The following is a 22,243-nucleotide window of genomic DNA, read 5'->3' as shown; positions in this document are numbered from 1 at the left end:
AATACTGAGAAGAAGATCCATGTGTACTGGATGGACCTACAGAAAGATGCAAAGAGTGGGAGTGGGTGAAACATACTGTATAAGTGGAACCAATAAAAGGGTCAGCAAAAATGGAGGACAGATAGCCCTGCAAGAGGGGATAGAGCTGGATTTTTGCCCCAGGCTATGTCTCACATCACACATTCCTATTAGTCGAATTTCATGCATTAGCCCAATTGTATATACATATATGAGCCTTTCACACTCATTCCTGTTCAATCCACCCAGGACTTTAGCATAGAACCGATGATACATGTACTAGCATCGCTATTCGATAAATTTAACCAACTATATAGAGTAGAAAATGGTCCATTTCTATGGTTCAGATAGTCTTATGTTACACAACTAATAACTACCCAGCAACTATGACAGCTTCTAGTATTCTAAGTATGGCGGAGGTACAGTAGGCACAGGGCACCACGGTTTAACTTCACTATTTAGTTCCTATGTTGTATATAGTACATTACAATTGTCTTCTTTAGAGCATACAGTGTAAGAAGCAGCAAAAATACTGTCAAAATAGTAGGATGATGACTAGCTTTTAGTTTCAGTAGAATAAAAAGAAGAAAAAAAAAAGAAAAAATCATTTAATGGATTGATGAAAAAAATTTGAAGATTTTCACGATTTCTTTATTTTTCCTTTCTACCGTATTACACCATTATTCATCGACTTTATATAATGTGAGATATGTTCGTAAGACAAGGAAGCAAATTAGTCGTTCACAGGAAACAAGGCTACAATGAATATTAAAAAGTATGTTCACAAATTAAAGTTATTACATTTTCAGAGGAATTTCAGTTATATTAATTTATGAGTCTCTTCACTATAGGTTAGATGGAGAGGTAGAGGAAAACAGGATCAATACACAATTTCCGACTAGAGTTGAGCCAATCTTGAGATTTCAGGATCGATTTTAAAATTCGATTTCCAATCATTTTCCAGCCGATCCCAATCAAAATCTGATCTTTTCCGATCCCGATCGCTCAACCTTATTTCTTATGCCATTTTGGAGTAGATTTGGTAGAGAGATTGGTCCTCTGTTCGAAGGACTGCTCTGTTGGGTTGAGTCAGAAGCAGAGATGTGCAAACAAAATGGAGAGCTTCATGGCTGTCCATAATAGTCGCTATTTGCGCAAGCTGCTCAGGGGTGTCTTAAGAATAGGCTCACATTAGTGTTTGGGTTTCTGTTTTTTGGATCCACTTGGGAACCTAAAAATTGGAAATCCTATCCAAAGCAGTTACCTACCTTAAAAAGCAGAAAACTGCGAACCCCGTGGACTATATCAGGTCCACCAGTTTCCACTTAAAATTGGCGGAAAGAAAAGTCCTGCTCCATATCTTTAAGTGGAATGAGGAACAGAGTCCCTAAATGGTCGCACAACCCTAATGTGACCATAGCCTTATCAGCACAACCAGAGCTCAAAGAGAGATCTACAAGAGCTACTTTTCCAATACCAAGTTTTTGAAAATTTTTTTCTCTAAACTCCTTTGGCAAATTTAGACTAATCTCCTTTCAGTCCCAAAATGTTGGCTTTTTTCTACCCCTGCCCTCTACAAATGAATTACATTATCATCTACTTCAGCCGGAAATGATGGTGTCCAGTTTGTGGTCCCTTGAAGGTTACTGCCGATCATTGGCCTTATGAGTGACTGTCCTCAGTAGTCATGTGCCATTGTGTCTATGTCAACATTGAGGCCAGTGATTGGCTGGAGTGGTCAACGTGACCACAAATGGAATTTCATCACGTCCAGTTCCTCTAGGAATTGGTAGACCCGAGATGCAGGATCGAGAATATTTGAAAAGACGAGAGTTTTTTGTTTTTTTTTGTCACATCATTACTGTGACCCCTGTTATGGACATTTTCAAGTTAGTAAGGCCATCCCTTAAAGTGGTTGACAACGTTTTTAAAAAGTTGATGGTCAGGGGCCACACGGTGGCTCAGTGGTTAGCACTGCAGCCTTGCAATGTTGGGTCCTGGTGTTCAAATCCCGCCATGGGCATAAAACCATCTGCAAGGAGTTTGTATGTTCTCCCTGTGTTTGCATGGATTTCCATCCCATATTCCAAAGACATACTGATAGGGAAAAAATGTACATTGTGAGCTCTATGTGGGGCTCACAATCTACATAAAAAAAAAAAAAAGTTGATGGTCGATCTATCCTAACAATTAATAAGACCCCCACAAATCAGCCATTTTTAAGTGACAATGTCTCTCTGAATTGTTTACATGCCAGAACTTGCAATGGCTATGACTTTATGACCTACTGCAGAAATATCCCACAGACCTCAGCTACCTAATGCAATGCTAGTCACAATTTGAAATTAGTCAAACAATCCCTTTAAGCTGCCGATCCACATTCAATAGTTGTCGAAAATTTCAGTTAGCGCCTATTCCAAATACCAATGTTCCCCAGATGAGCCAAGTGTGCTTGACTTTTTAGAAGAAAAATGGGAATAAGCAGTCTTTCTTGACAGAAAGGGATCAGACATGTTAAATTTCAGCATGCCCAATCTTTAATTTTTTGCCTTTTCTCAATATATGCTGAATGAAGGTCAGCTGAGGATCTCATGCAAACTAGATGGTTAGACAATCCCACTAATATCAGTGGGTTTAGTTAACTAAATTTCACTGTGTATGACCACCAAAAATACCATGTAAGATTAAAAAACAAAACAAAACATGACAATGCTGATTTTTAAACCATTTGCCCAACTGCCAAGACCCCCAGGTATCATGAGAACAGGGATTCCAAGTCCATTGTAGGAATGGAACAGTAGTAGTATCAATAGTAACACTGCTATGTTCATTTTTATGGGACTAATGGAACACTCTACTCATCTATCTTCATCAGTCCCAGTCCCATAGAAGTGAAGGTGGTAAATGGACAATCTACACATCATATGGCATCATCACTAGACAAACATGGACATGTACTAAGTAGGGTTGAGCTGATCTTGAGATTTCAGGATCGATTATATAATCCCATTTACTGATCATTTTCTAGCCGATCCAGATTATGAAATTTGCTCGATCGCCGATCGGGATCTGATCTTTCCCGATCCCGATCTCTCAACCCTAATTGTATATTAGGGTTGAGCCAATCTTGAGATTTCAAAATCCGATTTCCAATCATTTTCCAGCCGATCCCGATCGTGAAATGTGCTTGATCGCCGATCGGGATCAGATCTTTCCCGATTGCTCAACCCTAATGCTGAGGATCACTTTTGATTGTAGATTCTACTGTATACCAATTTGGGTAGGTTCTACACTTGAGGATAGTGTAGACAATAGATCAACTATGTCTCTCTCCCAAATATCTATGAACACCAAGACTTAGTCCAGGTCAAGCTTCTTAGTCAACCTGACTTTATCCAAGCACCTAGTCCATGGAAGTGGCCCCATGATGTGCTCCCATCACTGCCAATGCCATAATATACACATTTGGTTGTAAGAATGATAATTTTTGTAGATTTTAAGTAGGTGACACAAAGACAATTTTTTAAGAAAATCCCATTAAAAGGGGTTTTCCCAGGTCTTGAATATTAATGACCTTTCCTTAAAGTGAGTGATCAATTATGCAAGTCCCATTAACCCCTTTCAAGTCGATAGCAAAGAAGATGAGGTCACGTAGGTGTGAATGGTGACCACATTCTTATCTTGTCCATAGGGTCAATGAAGATGGGGCTTCCAATCTCTTGGCACCCCGTTGAGTAGAAGGGCAACCTCCATGCCTCCTTATCTTTGATTCTACAGACTTTTTACCGATGTTATAAGAGCTTTAACTTGTCTCTAAGAGACGGAAGAAAATAAACAAATCCAAAATGATTTTGTCCTTAAAGTACCGAGCTTGAACAATAAAGAAATCGTGTGAATGCTGGTTGGTAGGTTTTCTGTGTAAGCTTCTTAATGTAACCTAACAATGTAATTTACAAACAAATCTCTGTGTAAAACGCTGTAATTTACCTGCTTGTCGCTTCTAGGAAACTTCCACTCGCCGAGGGATCAAAATGAATGCAAAAACAGCTTTTGTCTCTCTCTGTGCCGGGCAAATATAAGTAGAGTTGACATTTTTTGATAGTGTCCCCACTGTATTTTTTTTTGTTTTTATAAAAATGTTTTTAATTGTGTAAAAATGTAAAGAAAAAAAAAACACTTATGGTAAATGATCAAAAAGCCTAAAATATCTACAATAAAATGTGTATTTTGCCCTCTCTGGCTTTTCATATGGGTATATGGAGATCTCTCCTGTGGCACTCAGAAAGTTGCATGTATTAACTAGACATAAATGTTAATTCTTATGAGACTTGAATACATTACCTGTAGTCTTCACTTCAGATGTCATGTTCCCCTTTTTAACTGTGTTTCTATGTCAGCAATAAATAGATGTTCAAAAAATGTTACCTAGGAGTTTCTGGACAGATCTTGCACACGTCTTCATTATTTACGAGTCATGACAATTGAGAATGATATTGTATCGGTAGTAAATAAAATTGCTGCAACCTTTAGAAAGAACAGTCTATTGTATATATCACATTTATTTAATTTTTTTTCTTTGACTTCTAGATTTGTGTCTGAATTTCAAAAATTTGCAAGTTAAAAAAAAAAATTGCTCCGGTGCAAAACACTATCATCACCCTTCTTCTACATATGCATGGACCTGTGGTGAGGTTGGGGATTTAGAGTGACCTCCAAAATAGTGTTTCTCCATATTGAGCTACAAAGCTAAACCCTTCTCCTTTTAAATATATTTTGCCACCACTTCTGGCTAGAAAAATAGGAATAGAAAGTGACACACTAAGTTACTTTATTCCTGAATTACACCCTCCAAATCAAAGCATTATTCATATCCAACTCCTTCATCTTACTACAAAATGATCACTAGCAAATCTATAATATTACAGACAAAATGAACACAACAGTTATGGATTTGTTCAGGGGTGTAAGTATGGGGGTTATAGCAGTAGCCATTCCAACCAGGAACTAGACTCTGAGAGAACCCAAAAGATACCTCTCTAATATAAAATATACTTCTATTTCCAAAGGTACATGGTAGATAAATGCACTATTACAGATTTTGCATTGGGGCCAATGAGCTAATGGTTATACCTCTTTCCAAAGTAATAGTATCTTTAGTTTTCTGCTACAGAAGTTTAAGATGCTGCACCTAGGTACAAGAATATAACTAGTATACTACCTCCTATGTATATGAATATAACTACTATAATACTACACCTATGTACAAGAATATAACTACTATAATACTGCTCCTATGTACAAGAATATAACTACTATAATACTGCTCCTATGTACAAGAATATAACTACTATAATACTACCTCCTATGTACAAGAATATAACTACTATAATACTGCTCCTATGTACAAGAATATAACTACTATAATACTGCTCCTATGCACAAGAATATAACTACTATAATACTGCTCCCTATGTACAAGAATATAACTACTATAATACTGCTCATATGTACAAGAATATAACTACTATAATACTGCTCCTATGTACAAGAATATGACTACTATAATACTGATCCTATATACAAGAATATAACTACTATAATACTGCTCCTATGTACAAGAATATAACTACTATAATACTCCTCCTATGTACAAGAATATAACTACTATAATACTGCTCCTATGTACAAGAATATAACTACTATAATACTACTCCTATGCACAAGAATATAACTACTATAATACTGCTCCTATGCACAAGAATATAACTACTATAATACTGCTCCCTATGTACAAGAATATAACTACTATAATACTGCTCTTATGTACAAGAATATAACTACTATACTACTGCTCCTATGCACAAGAATATAATATAACTACTATAATACTACCTCCTATGTACAAGAATATAACTACTATAATACTGCTCCTATGTACAAGAATATAACTACTATAATACTGCTCCTAAGTACAAGAATATAACTACTATAATACTGCTCCTAAGTACAAGAATATAACTACTATAATACTGCTCCTAAGTACAAGAATATAACTACTATAATACTGCTCCTAAGTACAAGAATATAACTACTATAATACTGCTCCTATATACAAGAATATAACTACTATAATACTGCTCTTATGTACAAGAATATAACTACTATAATACTACTCCTATGTACAAGAATATAACTACTATAATACTGCTCCTATGTACAAGAATATAACTACTATAATACTGCCTCCTATGTACAAGAATATAACTACTATAATACTGCTCCTATGTACAAGAATATAACTACTATAATACTGCTCCTATGTACAAGAATATAACTACTATAATACTGCTCCTATATACAAGAATATAACTACTATAATACTGCTCCTATGTACAAGAATATAACTACTATAATACTACTCCTATGTACAAGAATACAACTACTATAATACTGCTCCTATGTACAAGAATATAACTACTATAATACTGCTCCTATGTACAAGAATATAACTACTATAATACTGCTCCTATGTACAAGAATATAACTACTATAATACTGTTCCCATTGGAGAATGTACCTATTACCCGCTTCATTCATTAGACTATGTGATACCATTCATTATTTTGCGCTACATAATTTATATCCTGGCACAGGTTCCCGCGTCCTGTCACCAGTCAGCAGTATTGCTGCCATATTACACTTTTTCGGTAGAAGGCTTGTTCACAATAACTCACTCAGCAATCTGAGACTCCGTCTCCACTGACAAGAATTAATGTATTGGCTTCTCCTATAAGAATGTCATTGATCGAGCTGAGTGAACAAGGTGTAAATTTAAACGTTTTGCTTTTTTTTGGTCTGTTCTGAAATCCACATATTTGTGTTTAAGAGAACAATTCCTTCCTTTGATTAAATCAGTAATTATGGTAAAATGTAAAGAACAGTATGGTGCGCTCACAATGTGAACAGTGTACAGGTTAGGTTTGGGGAATATTGAAGTAAAGGGCAATTAAAAAATATTCCACAGCCCAAATTAATTTAACCCTGTTTCTGCCACTCACACAGTGAATCACAAAGTGCTGGATGTGCAGAAGAATCATGACAATGGTTGAGATATTTATGAACAACCATTCATAAGTAAGTCTGTCATGTCACCAAGGCTTAGGGTCCCAAACCTGGTAATATGGCTCTGGTTCGCGTTTGAGTTTAGAACTCCTCACCGGTGGCTCCTGGTCTAGGTGCACACGAACCATTGAAGCTGAGGACCTTTGCCCACATGTCATATAAAAAATTTGCCACCAGGGAGGAAGTTTTGAATGGGCCGAGGATGTCTGACATATGGTGGTAAGACAGTTCGGCATTGACTGTGTCAATTAAGGCTCTTACGATGTCAAAGGGGGCTCCTTTACTTATGTTTTTACTTTGCACCAGCCAGGGATCCAGCAGAGAGTCCGTATTCTGGTCCCCAGTCTTTAGTTACAGTATACCTATGCGCGAGAGTGTCAGTCAATTGGTGGTTGAGTGTTGATGTTCTGTGTTGGCCGATGTGCATGCCAAAGGTCATGAAGACCAGGGACCATAACATAGACTCTCCATTGGATCCCTGGCTGGATAGACAAGGAGGTTTGTTATTTTTAGCCTTCTTATTTTTGCTGTATATTGACTAAAACACCCAGTTCACATTATTAAAATTGGAATCTAGCACTTTCTGGAAGATAATCAGGAACCTCTCAAGATAAGAAGACCAAGTTGCTAAAAAACCTTATGAGACTCCAGAATAAGGTGGAAGACATAGCCATAGTTTGCTTCAGAGATGTAGCAGAGCTGAGTGCTAGAGGAAGCGGAGTCTAAGATTGGTCCACAGTCCAATCTCAGATGTAGCAGTGTTGAGCACACACCTCTGCTACATCTGAGTTGTAGCAGAGCTGACTGTGCGCTGAGCTCTGCTACACCAGAGATGTAGCAGAGCTGAGTGCCAGAGGAAGTGGAGTCTAATAACGGTCCACATTCCGATCTCAGATGCAGCAGTGTTAAGCTCTGCTACACCCGAAATGTAGCAGAGCTCAGTGCACGGCCAGCTCTGCTACATCTCAGGTGTAGCAGAGCTGTGCGCTCAACACTGCTACATCTGAGATCGTACTGTGGACCAATCTTAGACTATGCCTCCTCCAGCACTCAGCTCTGCTACATCTCTGGATGTAGCAGAGCTCAGCGCACACTCAGCTCTGCTACAGCTCAGGTGTAGCAGAGCTCAGCGCATGGCCAGCTCTGCTACATCTCTGGTGTAGCATAGCTCAGAGCATGGCCAGCTCTGCTAAATCTCCGGTATAGCAGAGCTGTGCGCTCAACACTGCTATATCTGAGATCGAACCACAATGGAGACTGCTGTGGACCGATCTTAGACTCCGCCTCCTCCGGCAGAAAGAGCGTTGATTGGCCGAATGCTGTACTCTGTATGGCATTCGGCCAATCAACACTGGTCAATGCATTCCTATGGGAAAAAGTCAGCTCCCGCATATTGCAAGCTGACAGGGATCCCGACGAGATAGAGCCCAAAAGAGCTGTTTGAGTAACATTCCCACCTAAATAAAGGTAATCCCTAGCTAAACCTCCCTGTACATCTATCCCTGTCTTACAGTCACATAGTTCACAGTCTTAATTGGAGGTCACCTGATTTAGCCAGCCAATTATTTTTCCCGATGCCTCTGTTGTCGTAGTTCCTGTCCCACCTCCCCTGCACAGTTATTGGTGCAAAAAAAGCGCCAGGGAAGGTGGGAGGGGATACAAATTTTTAGTGTGTTTGCCTTGTGGTATTCAATTGTAACCGAATACTTCGAATGACCTGATACTCGTTCGAATATCAATTCGATCGAACGCCGTTCACTCATCTCTAGCATCTACCAAAGAAGACTCCATTAAGATCAAGTTTTTTACATCCATTTATCAGATCGGTTTAATAGATGCAAAAAAATGAATGTAAATAAAAGGCCATGCATTTACATAGAGAATAAAAAGATAAATATAAAAAAAGAGAAGAAAAAAAAAAAGTTTAATATATTGCATTTTTGTGCCTGTCAAAAAAAAACAAAAAAACAAAACAAAAAACAAATTGGATATGGATGGCCACCATCTATTTGCATCAGTTAAGAAAAAGTGATCTGAATTTAGAATTATGGGACCTGCCTTATAGATATTGTCTATTGAATCATATCTTGTTAATATTTTTTCAATTTCCAGGTTTTTCTCCTTGATAGAAAAAAAAAATAAAAAATAAAATGGTGAATAATTCCTATTTGGTAACAAAAATAAATATTAATAATAATAATAATCTGCTGTTATCATAACATTATCTCCTCACTCTGTTTTGTCTTCTGCTAATCCCACACGCTGGAATATTGATGGGGCTATTGAAAATCATTTCTGGAATATAGTATCTATTTCACAAAGCTTTCCGCTGCCGGAAGATTGTATAGCTATGGAAAAAACATTTATCCGAGAGGCCTGCCTAATCTTTGTTAATGTTTTATTTATAATCCATTATTGGCCGAGAAGATGAGAAACGGCATATTTATGGCCGTCTCACAACATATCAGAATTGAAATGTTTTGTAATATTTCCTCGAGTGACAAAAATATTAATGTGCCTCTGTCAAGCCTGTGGGAAAAAATGGTGAAACGACTACATATTCTTGGAACAGGAGCCGAGCACAGAACACGAGTTACCGCTCAGTATTCTCCCTTCGATCACTGTTCCCAAATTGCTCATAGAACGAGATTACCCTCATTCCACCGGCGGAGAATTCATGTTTAAATCTCAACACTTCACAGTAATAGATTACTACAAACTATTTTACTGATGGTTATTTTATAATCCCGGAAAGTTTTGCAGGTTTGGCTTTAAACTCTTCCATTATAGAATAGCCACCAATCCAACGCAGTGACCGGTGAAAGGGGAACAGTAGATGTCAGGCTTGTCTTTGACAGTGACATTTATGGGACAGTTCCACCCAATTTGCCCAATGGGTCATTGGAGTCCTTGGTATGCACCACCTGGCCCTGTCAATCAGACAAACGAATAAGAGGTGGATGGTGGCTTCTCTACTGGGAGCAATGGCCAAACCATCATTGTTACAAAAAAATTATTTGCATGGTGACAAAAATATTAATAAAATATTTTTGCATGGTATATATCTGCATGGTGGGTTTGATATGTCAGGCTCTTGTTAGAGACTAGAGTTGAGTGATCAGGAAAGATCGGATCCCGATCGGCGATCGAGCAAATTTAACGATCGCGATCGGCTGGAAAATGATCGTAAATTGGATTTTGAAATCTCAAGATCGGCTCAACCCCAAAAGTGACTTTTCCCATAGAGAAGCATTGACTAGGGTTGAGAGATTGGGAAAGATCAGATCTCGATTGGCGCCTGGACAAATTTCGCGATCGGCTGGAAAATGATCGGAAATCAGAATTTAAAATCGATCCTGAAATCTCAAGATTGGCTCAACCCTATTATAGACTCCTTTTAACTCATCGATAGTCTTAAAGGGTGTTCATGTTGCCTTTATATCTCTATCCACAAGCATGTCACGGGAGGGGTGTTTGACATTCAATGTATACAACGTTACAATAGATGGCCGTCTAGATTATTGACTGCCGTTCACTTGGCTCCAAAAACTACTCACAAACTGTACAGATCCCAGACTATTACAATTGTGATGATCATCAATATAAATTTGCAAAACTATGAGGTTTCTTTAAAGCAATACACATGGTTGGTGAATATTTGAAGTGACCCCAAAGTTAGGAGGATAAACTATATCTTCATATCAAACATCTCTCTAAGATATTTGAAGGAGGACAAGAGGACAACCATAACCAAGGTAGATACTAAGATTTTACAATGAGGTCTTACCAGTCAGCACAACATGGCGATCTCCCAAGAATCCTTTAGGCACTCCTACTGTTCCCATGTGATCTGGAGAGGAGCCAAGATGTAATACAAAGACTCATATCTGCTCTAACAACGGAGGTAGAAAAACCTCAGACGTTCATCATCAGAAACCAGCGTATGTGCAGAGGTAGGTAGGTTAGAATCATGTGAGCTCAACTGTGTTTTTTCTTTGTTAAGGGGTTAATGTAGCTTTTACTGCCATAATAATATAAACACTAATATATACAGTGTATAGAAAATACAAAATAGCATGGATTACCTGCATTACATTCACCAAAATGGGGGGCAAGCCTCTATAGGAAGAAAACAGCAATGGTCCTTGAGGAACCCCAGTTTATGCAACACTGTATAAGCTAAGTCAATACCATTGTCTATTCTTCCTAAGAAAAGGATTAGTAACAATTAGCTTATGCAGAGGTGCATACATTTGGATACCTGCATTTTTTTTGTACTATCCTATATATATATATATATATATATATATATATATATATATATATATATATATATATCAAAATATGTCTCATACATAACCTTTAGCATAACCAAAAACAAAGTCTCCTACAGCCAGATACTGTAAATTTATCTATAAAGTGCAGAATTTTGATACATCTTGCACAGATAAAATCCCTTTTTCTCTTTCTTCTGTAATTTATTGGAGAAGAAGCAGCAGCAACAGTTCAATTTCCTTACAGCACCCCTACAGGTGAAATGAAGTATTACACAATTCCCCTAGACACCATATACTAATACCTAGACATGCTGGGTCCTCCAGAGCCAGGGATGTTCTTTTTCAGGTCTCTCAGCTATGACTTTAATATTGGTTTTGTAAAGCAGAAAACCTCGTTCTTTTATTCCTCGCCCACTACCGATAAATATACCCCGATGTGATATCTGTAGGGCTGCCGCTAAAATTCCTTCGCTTAGTTATTGTACCTAGGAGAAGTCATCAGAATGCATTAAAAAAGCAACTCCAAGAATTTAATGAAAAAAAATTCAGCTCTACGTTGTGGATCCGAAAGTCCCCCTCCCCCTCAGAAAAAAAAACAAACAAAAAACGTATAATGAGCTGGTACAGAAAAAGTACAGTCACATCGCTCCAAGCTGTAGCTTTCGCAGACGATATATTGTTCTGTATATCCAACCCAAAGTCAGGCCTACCTGAATTACTAAAAATTATTCACATGTATGGACAGCTCTCGAATTACAAGTTGAATGTCTCTAAGTCTGAGATCTTAAATGTGTCTTTGAACAAAGCAGAAGCTGACAGATTGGCCAGTACCTCCCCCTTTACCTGGAAGGCTGATACTATTAAGTATTTAGGAGTTCACCTTCCAGCCGATCCCAGAAACGTTTATAGATATAACCATCTCCCTCTTTTGTCCAATATCAAAAAGCTGTTAAGGGAATATGATCTTCCCATGATCTCTTGGATAGGCCGCAGGAACCTCTTACAGACGTACATAGTCCCTAAAATATTATATACTCTCCAAATGCTTCCTGTCTATGTCCCACCTGAATTCTTTACCTGTTTACGCAGACTTTTCTCTTCTTATCTATGGAAAGGGAGAAAACCTAGATTGCCTTATTCTTTCTTGACTAGAGACAAGCGAGATGGTGGACTGAGTCTGCCGGATATCCACTTGTACTACAGAGCGATACAATTGTCCAGATGGATGGCCTACACCTATCCGTCAAAATGCCCCTCACTGACGACTCTAGAGAGTATTAACCACGGCCCTCGCATGTTATATTGGTTATGGTTGCCAGAACGCAGAGATCTCGCGAAGACAGATGTGGATATTCTCTTGAAGGGCCCAGCAGAGACTTGGTGTCTTTATAAAGAAAGACTGGGAGGTGGTACCTCCATTTGTACGCCGGCTAGTTTACTCCCAAACCTCATCTCCTCTTGCAGGTTTCAGACGCCTCAGTGGTGGATGAGGCTCCGCAACTGGAAAGTATCAGATCTAATACAAAATGGCTCTCCGCTCTCTCAGGAGGAATTACAAGCCAAGCTATCTGTACCACATCTCACCTTCTTGGATTATGCTCATTTTGTTCATGTTGTAAATACCGCTCGGAAGCAGGTAAATCTTTCGAGATTACCCACTAATTTTGAGAAAAACCTGACAAGTAAATTAGACTCCAGTAGAAAGATATCGATGTGCAAGATGTTTTTATTGCAGCAGGAATGCCCTTCCAAGCCCACTTACTTGAGCTCCTGGGAACTGGAACTTGGAACTGCATTCACAGATCAGGAATCTGAATTTATCTTGACGCATTCCCACGGTTTCTCTAGGTACGTGAGGTTGCAAGAGTCACACTTTAAGGTTGTATCGAGGTGGTACAGAACACCCCAGTGGCTGTTTCACAGACAGCTCTCAGAGTCAGATGTGTGTTGGAGATGTAAGAAGGCCCCAGGGTCGATGCTGCACATATGGTGGGGATGTGAAATTATACAAAAGTATTGGTGTGACATCTTGGAACAAATCTCTGTTATCACGAACAGCAAACACGCCTTCGGTCCGGCAGAAGTCCTCTTAGCCAAACCCTCTCTTGAGTACATTCCCTCTAAGAAAAATTTGACCACACACTTACTGGAAGCTGCTAAATCCCTTATACCACTACATTGGTTACAAGATTCTCCCCCTACTGTAAAAGCCTGGAAGGAAAAAGTATATCAAATAGCTAGATTCGAGGAGCTAATCAGTTGGAAGGAGAGAACTCACGATAAATACTTGTGGACCTGGTCCCCTTGGTGGTCTTCTTCTACCTGATTCATGTCAATGGTTGCCCTATGACCCCCCCCCCCTCCTAATGCCCCCCCCCACTCCCCCCCTTTTACCCCCTCCATCTACTGACTCTACACCCAATTTTTGAGTTCAGTTGATATAAGATTGGCTCACAAACATCTTCATACTTCCCCACGTTTTCCATCGTTGGTTGGTGTTATGTTACCGGTTTCTTTATGTTTATTATCTTTTATTTCCTCACAAATTATTTACAGACTTTACCTTTTTAGGTATTGCGCTATGACTACAGTGTACAATCCTTTTTGTTATTGTATTAGAGTATGTATGTGGTGAACATTTCTTCTTTGTAAAATGTTGTAAAAAATCATAATAAAATGAGAATTGAAAAAAAAAAAAAAGAAAAAAGTACAGTCAAAAAGCAGGAGCAGCAAAGGGTTAATGCCTCCAGCAATTCAGCTTGGCATTCCCCCATTCATAACCCAGCGCTGGCGAATTATATCATAAATTCTCTCTCATACATTACAACAAAACGATGTGAAGCCTACGTATTGTCCGGCGCTTCAAGTACTGCAATCTCCAGAACAAAGCGCGCGACAAAATTAGAAAAATGACAATGCTTTTCTGTTTCCCAGGGAAATAAACGCAATTTTCCTGATCCAGTTAACAAGTCTTTTTCATAACATCTTAATTAGTTTTTCTGCAGCATTACGGCTGCTAATGGTCATTCCTCTTCAGCTCCAACTATAAAATGATATTTTGACACGTGCAGTGATAGCAATTCTGCTCGGCAGTTTTTCCAAATTGCATAGATTGGAGAATATTCTTTTGGGAAAAATTAGTTTAAGCTCCATCTGCAGAAAATATTACTATATCATAAGCTGTATGCACAACCATCCGCCACCTAATTCACTGCATCCAGACACAGGCCGCACAATGCAGATGACAATGCTTATCCCTGAAGAAGGTGAAGCTTATTATACAAAGATTAGATCAGATTTACTAATAAACTTAATCGTTCCTGTATTACTATGTATTTATTGCACTTATAATGTGGAATATGGTTTGTTTTAATTTTGTTTGGTACATTAAATCCTCATACTCATTACTATTTTACAACATCAAAGAGTTGGTACACTCTGTAATGATTCTGAGGTGTTATATCCAAGAGCTGCGCTCACTATTCTGCTGGTACAGTCACTGTGTACATACATTACATTACTTATCCTGTATTATACTCCAGAGCTGTGCTCACTATTCTTCTGGTACAATCACTGTGTACATACATTACTTATCCTGTACTGATGCTAAGTTACACCCTATATTATACTCCAGAGCTGCACTCACTATTCTGCTGGTACAGTCATTGTGTACATACATTACATTACTTATCCTGTACTGATCCTGAGTTACATCCTGTATTATACTCCAGAGCTGCGCTCACTATTCTGCTGGTACAGACACTGTGTACATACATTACATTACTTATCCTGTACTGATCCTGAGTTACATCCTGTATTATACTCCAGAGCTGCGCTCACTATTCTGCTGGTGCAGTCACTGTGTACATACATTACATTACTTATCCTGTACTGATCCTGAGTTACATCCTGTATTATACTCCAGAGCTGCGCTCACTATTCTGCTGGTGCAGTCACTGTGTACATACATTACATTATTTATCCTGTACTGATCCTGAGTTATATCCTGTATTATACTCCAGAGCTGCGCTCACTATTCTGTCGGAGAAGTCCCTGTATATATAAATTCTAAATCCTTTACTCATTTTGAGTCACCATGTCACAGCTTGTAGTCTTATAAGAATATCCATACTACTGTCAGTTGTTATTTGAATTGGGAAAAACATAAGCAGCTTGTCGAAAACCACCACAGACATATTTCGAGATATTCTAGGCAGAGCTGTGATTTCTTTGGTTTTAAAGTGTAAGTAAACTTATATTTATTTTTTCATAAATCCGTACAGCAGGTGAAGGGAAGAAACTTTACAATATACTTCACTGAAGAAGTACCGTATTTTTCAGACTATAAGACGCACTTTTTTTCCCCAAAATTTCGGAGGAAAATGAGGGTGCGTCTTATAGTCCGAATGTGGGGGGGAGGAGCGGATTTACAGCATGGCCGCGCTACTGCCACCACTGGTTTTCTTCAGCGGCAGGAGCGTGACAATACTGCAGGCCCCGGCAGCTAAAACACTCCCCAGCATCCGCCGGTCTATTACAGCAGATGCCGGGGACTATCTTAGCTGCCGGGGCCTGCAGATTGCCACGCTCCTGCCGCTGAAGAAAACCAGCGGTGGCAGTAGCGCGGCCATGCTGCAAATCCGCTCCTCCTCCGCAGGTCCCGGCAGTTTAAAGTTAGCCCCGGGGCCGGTCCCCACCGGCCCCATACCTTTAGTGATGCAGGCCGGCTCCTGCACGGCAAGGCCGCAAGAGTCGACCTGTTCCGATGACAGCCGGGAGCCTAATGAAGGCTCCCAGGCCTGTCATAGATATATATTACTATCGCGGCTGGTCTATGACACTTTGCGATAGTAATGTATAGAATCTCCCAAATGATTGCAGGTTCAAGCCCCCTAGGCGGGGGATAATAAAATAGTAAAAAAAAAAAAAAAAAAAAAAAAAAAAACACTTAAAAAAAATATAATAAAAAATAAAATAAAAGTTCACCTCCTTTCCCTAGAATACATATAAAAGTATAACATTACTGTGCTAAACCGCCGGGTTTTTCTCACCGTTTTGCCTCTGATTTAAATAAAAGGTGATCTAAGCAATAAACATTTTCCAAGATGGTATAACTAAAAAGTACACCTGGCCCCACAAAAAAAAAACAAAAAAAAAACGCCCTATACATCCCCGTACAGCTGCAGGGTCACCTGTCAATGTGGCCTTGCAGCTGTTCCAAAACTACAACTCCCATACATTAAATATTTTACCATTTTTTGCCTGAAAATTTTTTTCCCCTATTTTTCTCCTCTAAAAACTGGCTGCGTCTTATAGTCTGAAAAATACGGTTATTTTTCGTTTTTTACGGTTATATAATACGGTCTTAAACCACTTTGGTTTTTTTTTTTTGGTTTTTTAACACTTCTTCCTTGATACACCATAGTACACAAAAATTACAGACACCCATAAGCTCGAGGGTCAGGCAAGCAATTTCCACTAAACATTTTGTAAATTAATCAGTTTATTAGTGAAGAAAATAAATATCAGAATAAAAAATATTAAAGACACCCATATATTTCATAGACACACAAAAAAATATATTATATATACAGTATATATATATATATATATATATATATATATATATATATATACTAGAGGGAGTACCCGGCTTCGCACGGGTATATTACATTTTATGTTTGCGTAGTGGCCCCATAAGAATTGTCCAATTTTGCACTGGTATATTCTGTATGTGGTTTGTGTGTATGTCCATAAGCGTCATGTGATTATGTGTATCTCATTTTGAATGTCAGTGAAAAACCTGTGATCAGTTGTTATGGATACCTGGAGTAAAGCTGTATCTAATCCTTCCCCGTGTAGTACTGTGTTTAGATGCAAGTATCTAATCCTACGGCATGTGGTACTGTGTGCAGACGTGTGTATCTAATCCTATGGTGTGTACAACTGTGTGAAGACACGTGTATTTAATCCTCCCCTGTGTGGTATTGTGTGAAGAGGCGCGTATCTAATCCTACGGCGTGTGGAACTGTGTGTAGACGCGCGTATCCAATCCCCCAGCATGTGGTACTGTGTGCAGACGCGCGTATCTAATCCTATGGCATGTGGTAGTGTGTGTAGATGCGCGTATGTAATCCTCCCCCATGTGGTACTGTGTGCTGAGACGCGTATCTAATTCTCTGGCTTGTGGTACTGTGTGCAGAGGCCTGTATCTCATCCTCCAAAGTGTGGTACTGTGTGCACACACACGTATCTAATCTTTCCCTGTGTGGTATTGTGTGAAGAGGCGCATATCTAATCCTTCGGCGTGTGGAACTGTGTGTAGACGCACGTATCTAATCCTACTGCATGTGGTACTGTGTGAAGACGCGTGTATCTAATCCTATGGCGTGTACAACTGTGTGCAGACGCGCGTATCTAATCCTCTGGAGTGTGGAACTGTGTGAAGACGCGTGTATCTAATCCTATGGCGTGTACAAATGTGTGCAGACGCGCGTATCTAATCCTCTGGAGTGTGGAACTGTGTGTAGACGCCTGTATCTAATCCTTCGGTATGTGGAACCGTGTGCAGACGTACGTATCAAATCCTTCAGTGTGTGGAACTGTGTGCAGAAGTGCGTATTTAATTCTCTGGTTTGTGGGACTGTGTGCAGACCCGTGTATCTAATCCTCTGGTGTGTGATACTGTGTGCTGATCTGTGTATCTAATCCTCTGATGCGTGTATCTCAGTTTGGATATCAGTGTTGTATTGTGCATGTGGAGTGACCATGTGTATTGCAGTTGGAATATGAGTGAAAGTCTTGCAGGTTTGTATTGGCTAAGGGGGGGGGGGCACTGTGTTTGGAATGCTGTATCTCAGCAACGGTACGTCCGAGCCTTAAGCTAACAATAGATATATAGCATTGGTTTAGGAGCAAGATGAGTTTTTAACCAAACTGGAGACAAGTTACAAGTGGACACATCCATATATAGACAGATTAGATAGATAGATAGATAGATAGATAGATAGATAGATAGATAGATAGATAGATAGATAGATAGATAAGCAAACCTTTATTTGAAACAGATAAGTTGCTGTAACACAATCTGACACTTGATGTGACAAAAGCCATTGAAACGTCTCTGAAAAAGTTTAGTCCAAGTCTCTTTCTAAAGTGCCTTTGGCCAGTGTGTAAGGTGTCACATTAAAGTCTGCTCCATCCACAGGTAAATCTATTAGACATATTGGGAATGTAAAGGGACTTTTTATGCACACCAGTAAAAATGACTGAAAATACATTCTATAATATTTTAGGCTCGCGGTTCCGTATATTTGCGACTTTCAGTTTAATGGCCACAAAGCTCAGCATCTGTCTAAATAGATCCTATCCGGTTTCATTACAAAATCTTTATCCTGTAACAAGCCAATTCCTTCTCCTTTTGTACTGAAGCAAAAAGTTATTTTACTGCTCAGTAACTAAACCTGTCTGAATTTTATCTGCACTTCCCAAACAAGTGAAGGGGACAAGGCCGCACAATTAACAAGGAGGAAAAAGTCAGCGCAAAATCAATGGCGAGTCAACAAGTAAGAGCTCTTCATGGGGACAGCGAGACTACAGAGAGGAAGTCTGGAGGAGTCTTACAATGAACTTTCTCAACCCTTCACTTTTATTTCTCAAGTTTCTCATCAGATACATCCCATCTTGTCATAGAAAGCTTTGTTCTTTGCAGCCGGTTTTTAAAAAGTAATGGAGAAAGACCTCATATAAACTTGTGTAAAATCCACTCTCCCTTAATTTCACATAAAAATTGAACGGCTCCATCTGGTGTCTCGGTATTTTTAGATAGAAGAGATGCCAAGGAGTCTTGTTTAAAGCCTGCTAACAGATGAACGCTCTTGAAGTTGATACTTCTCTTTATAACAAGTGGTGAAGGATGGATTTTTTAGCCTCATCTCACTTACGGTTTACCGCCTCGGTATAATGGAGAGGGGTAAACTCATAGCAAACTTTTTAGCTTTGCATGGGTACTTATAGCAGTCAACCATAGCATTAAAACAACTGACAAGTACAGGGAATACATTGGTTATTTCATGACAATATCACCTGTCAAGGGGTGAGCAGCAAATGAGCAGGCAGTTCTTGACGTTGCTGTGTTGGAAGCAAGAAAAACGGGGAAGCGCAAGCACAAGTGACTTTAATGAGGGCCAAACCGTGAAGGATAGACAGCGGAGTCAAAGCATCTCCAAACAGAACGGTCTTGTAGGGTATTCCCAGTGTACAGTGGTTAGTACTAGAGATGAGCTATCTAGTTTGTTATAAAGTTTCAAATAATTTCAGGATGAATGGATCCTAAAACTTTTGAGGTTTGCCACCCACGGTTCACTATTATATTCCGGGGTCTGAAGAGCAGAGGTCCAGGGGAGGTGTACAAACATAATAAACACCTTCGCTCACCTTTCTTGGGCTTGTTCATAGCCCTCTTTGGTCTTCCTCCATCTTCCTGGGTCCATAAGTCAGTCCATAAAGAACTGCAGAGGTCTATGATTGGGTCTCAGAAGTCCCAAGGGGTGCTGACATCATGACACTAGCTTCAAAGTGTCATGACATTGGCCCAACGACACTGTTCACACCAAATCACAGACCTCAATGGTCCACCAAGAGCCTTCATTTCACCCAAGAGGCTGGAAGAAGTTGGAAGATGACTGAAGAGGCAAATCTAGAAGCGGTGAGAGAAGGAAGAGAAGGGAAGACTCATTGTTTATTATGTTTCTGCACCTCCACTTGTTATATTGAAGAGACCCTAGTTGATAATAATAGCAGTTCTGGATCCGATAGAATGTGAAACAAGTCGGCAACATATTTGTCAAATAAATGTTGCATGGTTTATTCAATTCTAGTTAGAGACAACCTTTGAACTGACAGGGTCATGGCTATACAAGACTCACTGATGTACATGGGGAGTGAAGGCTAGCCCATCTGGGTTATTTCTACATAAGATCAACTAAAGCGTAATCGGTTGATAAAAATTTCTTCTGCCTATGACAAAGGTGTCAGAACACATCGGGCATTACATATTAACCACAGACCGGTCACAGTGTCCGTGCTGACCCTTGTTCAACTTCAAAAGTATCTACAATGGGTATGTGAGCATCAGAACTACAATACAGAGCACTGGAATATAGAACCCTGGTCTCACGAATCATATAGACCTTTACATCATGCAGACGCTTGCATGTGTACGTGTATTTTAACCTGGGAAGAGATAGGACCAGTATGCAGTATGGGGTAGGATATCAGCAGAGGCAATGTGGGGTCTTTGATAATCTTGGCATCATGTGGATGTTTCTTTGACACATACCACTTACCGAAACATATACAGGCCAAGTATACATTTTCCTGTTTGCGGCCATTTGCCAATAGTTTGGACTTATTTTGAACTAGTAACTTTGCAAGCCTCGTTTTGCTGATATTCCTGAAGTCCACCAGTGAGTTGCTCTTCAGAAGCAAGAACAAAATGATAATATTCATGGATTGTCGCCCACCATTATGTTGCTGTCCCCTCTCCCCAAGTTAGGGGCAACTGTTCCTGCATTTGAATCTGTGACCCTTTAAAAAAACAAAAAAAAAAAAAAAAAAAACACTATTAAAAGTTTCCCACAATTCAAACAATGTCTCCATAAGCTGAACAACGCAGAAATTTCCAGCCATGCCATTGCTTGAAGATGGTAAAAGACTGATACTGTCTCATTTAAACCAAATCAACACAATATTTTGACCTGCTAGCAAGACCCTTGACAGACTTTGAAATTCATAACACAAACACTGGGTTGCTACATATAGCATATCATCTTGTGATACCATATCATAAAACCATGTCCTGAAATTTTTTTTATTTGGTGATTCACATGTCTGGCTAGTAGGAAAAGTAAGAAAGGACACAAACAAAAAAAATACACAACACAATCTCCTCTCCAGTAACCCAGCTGGCACAACAGGTTATAACCCTGAAAACCTCGAGCTACAGAAAGCACATACCAAATTGTGATGCCATTGTGTGCTACAAAGAAACAGCATGTGATATCAGATGTAACGTGGCAGCCTTACCCACCTTAAGGTGTTGCTGGTCATGACGAAGACTGCACCTCCCCCTATACTATTGTTATACCCTGGGGTCTTAAAAGAGTGAATTGGCTATGAACCAGTTTTCCCAACCCTAGTCCGGTCAAGCATTACACAAACAACGCCTGTAATGTGCGTAGACGCAGTGTAACACTTAGTTTCCCATATAGCATCATTGCAGGGTGCAGATGGAACATGTACTGCCAGGTGTCATCACAAATTACCATTGACAACTGGAGGTCTCATCAAAGAAGACATTTTGGACAATTTCTGGGTCAAAAATGAAATCACAAACCCAAGAACTCCATTAAAGGACTCCATTGTAGAAGTTTAAGACATTGACATTTGAGGCTAGGGATGGGAAGGTGTTTCAGAAGGTTACATACATATTACTGAAGGACTATTAAAGTCCAAGTTACTACCCATGAAGAGAAGACAATATTGAAGCCGACATCTCCTATAAGACATAAGGATGTATTTATATCTTTTTAAGCACAGATTTTTCTCAGAATCCTCCAGGTACCGGTATGAGAGAGTTTTCTCCTTTGATATACATCACTTAAGAAGAAGAACTCCCCTTACTCCTCACCTTTAGTTGAGCTCACTATCTTCTGGAGATCAAACTCCAGCACAATGTAACACAGCTCTGCCGCTACTTCTCAGATATCCGAGACTCGGGAACATTACAGGGACTTCACTTTTATCACCAACAAGTAGTCAAATAT

The sequence above is a fragment of the Leptodactylus fuscus genome, chromosome 11 (assembly GCF_031893055.1).
Source record: "Leptodactylus fuscus isolate aLepFus1 chromosome 11, aLepFus1.hap2, whole genome shotgun sequence".
Classification (NCBI taxonomy): domain Eukaryota; kingdom Metazoa; phylum Chordata; class Amphibia; order Anura; family Leptodactylidae; genus Leptodactylus; species Leptodactylus fuscus.
This window is presented reverse-complemented; position numbering follows the sequence as displayed.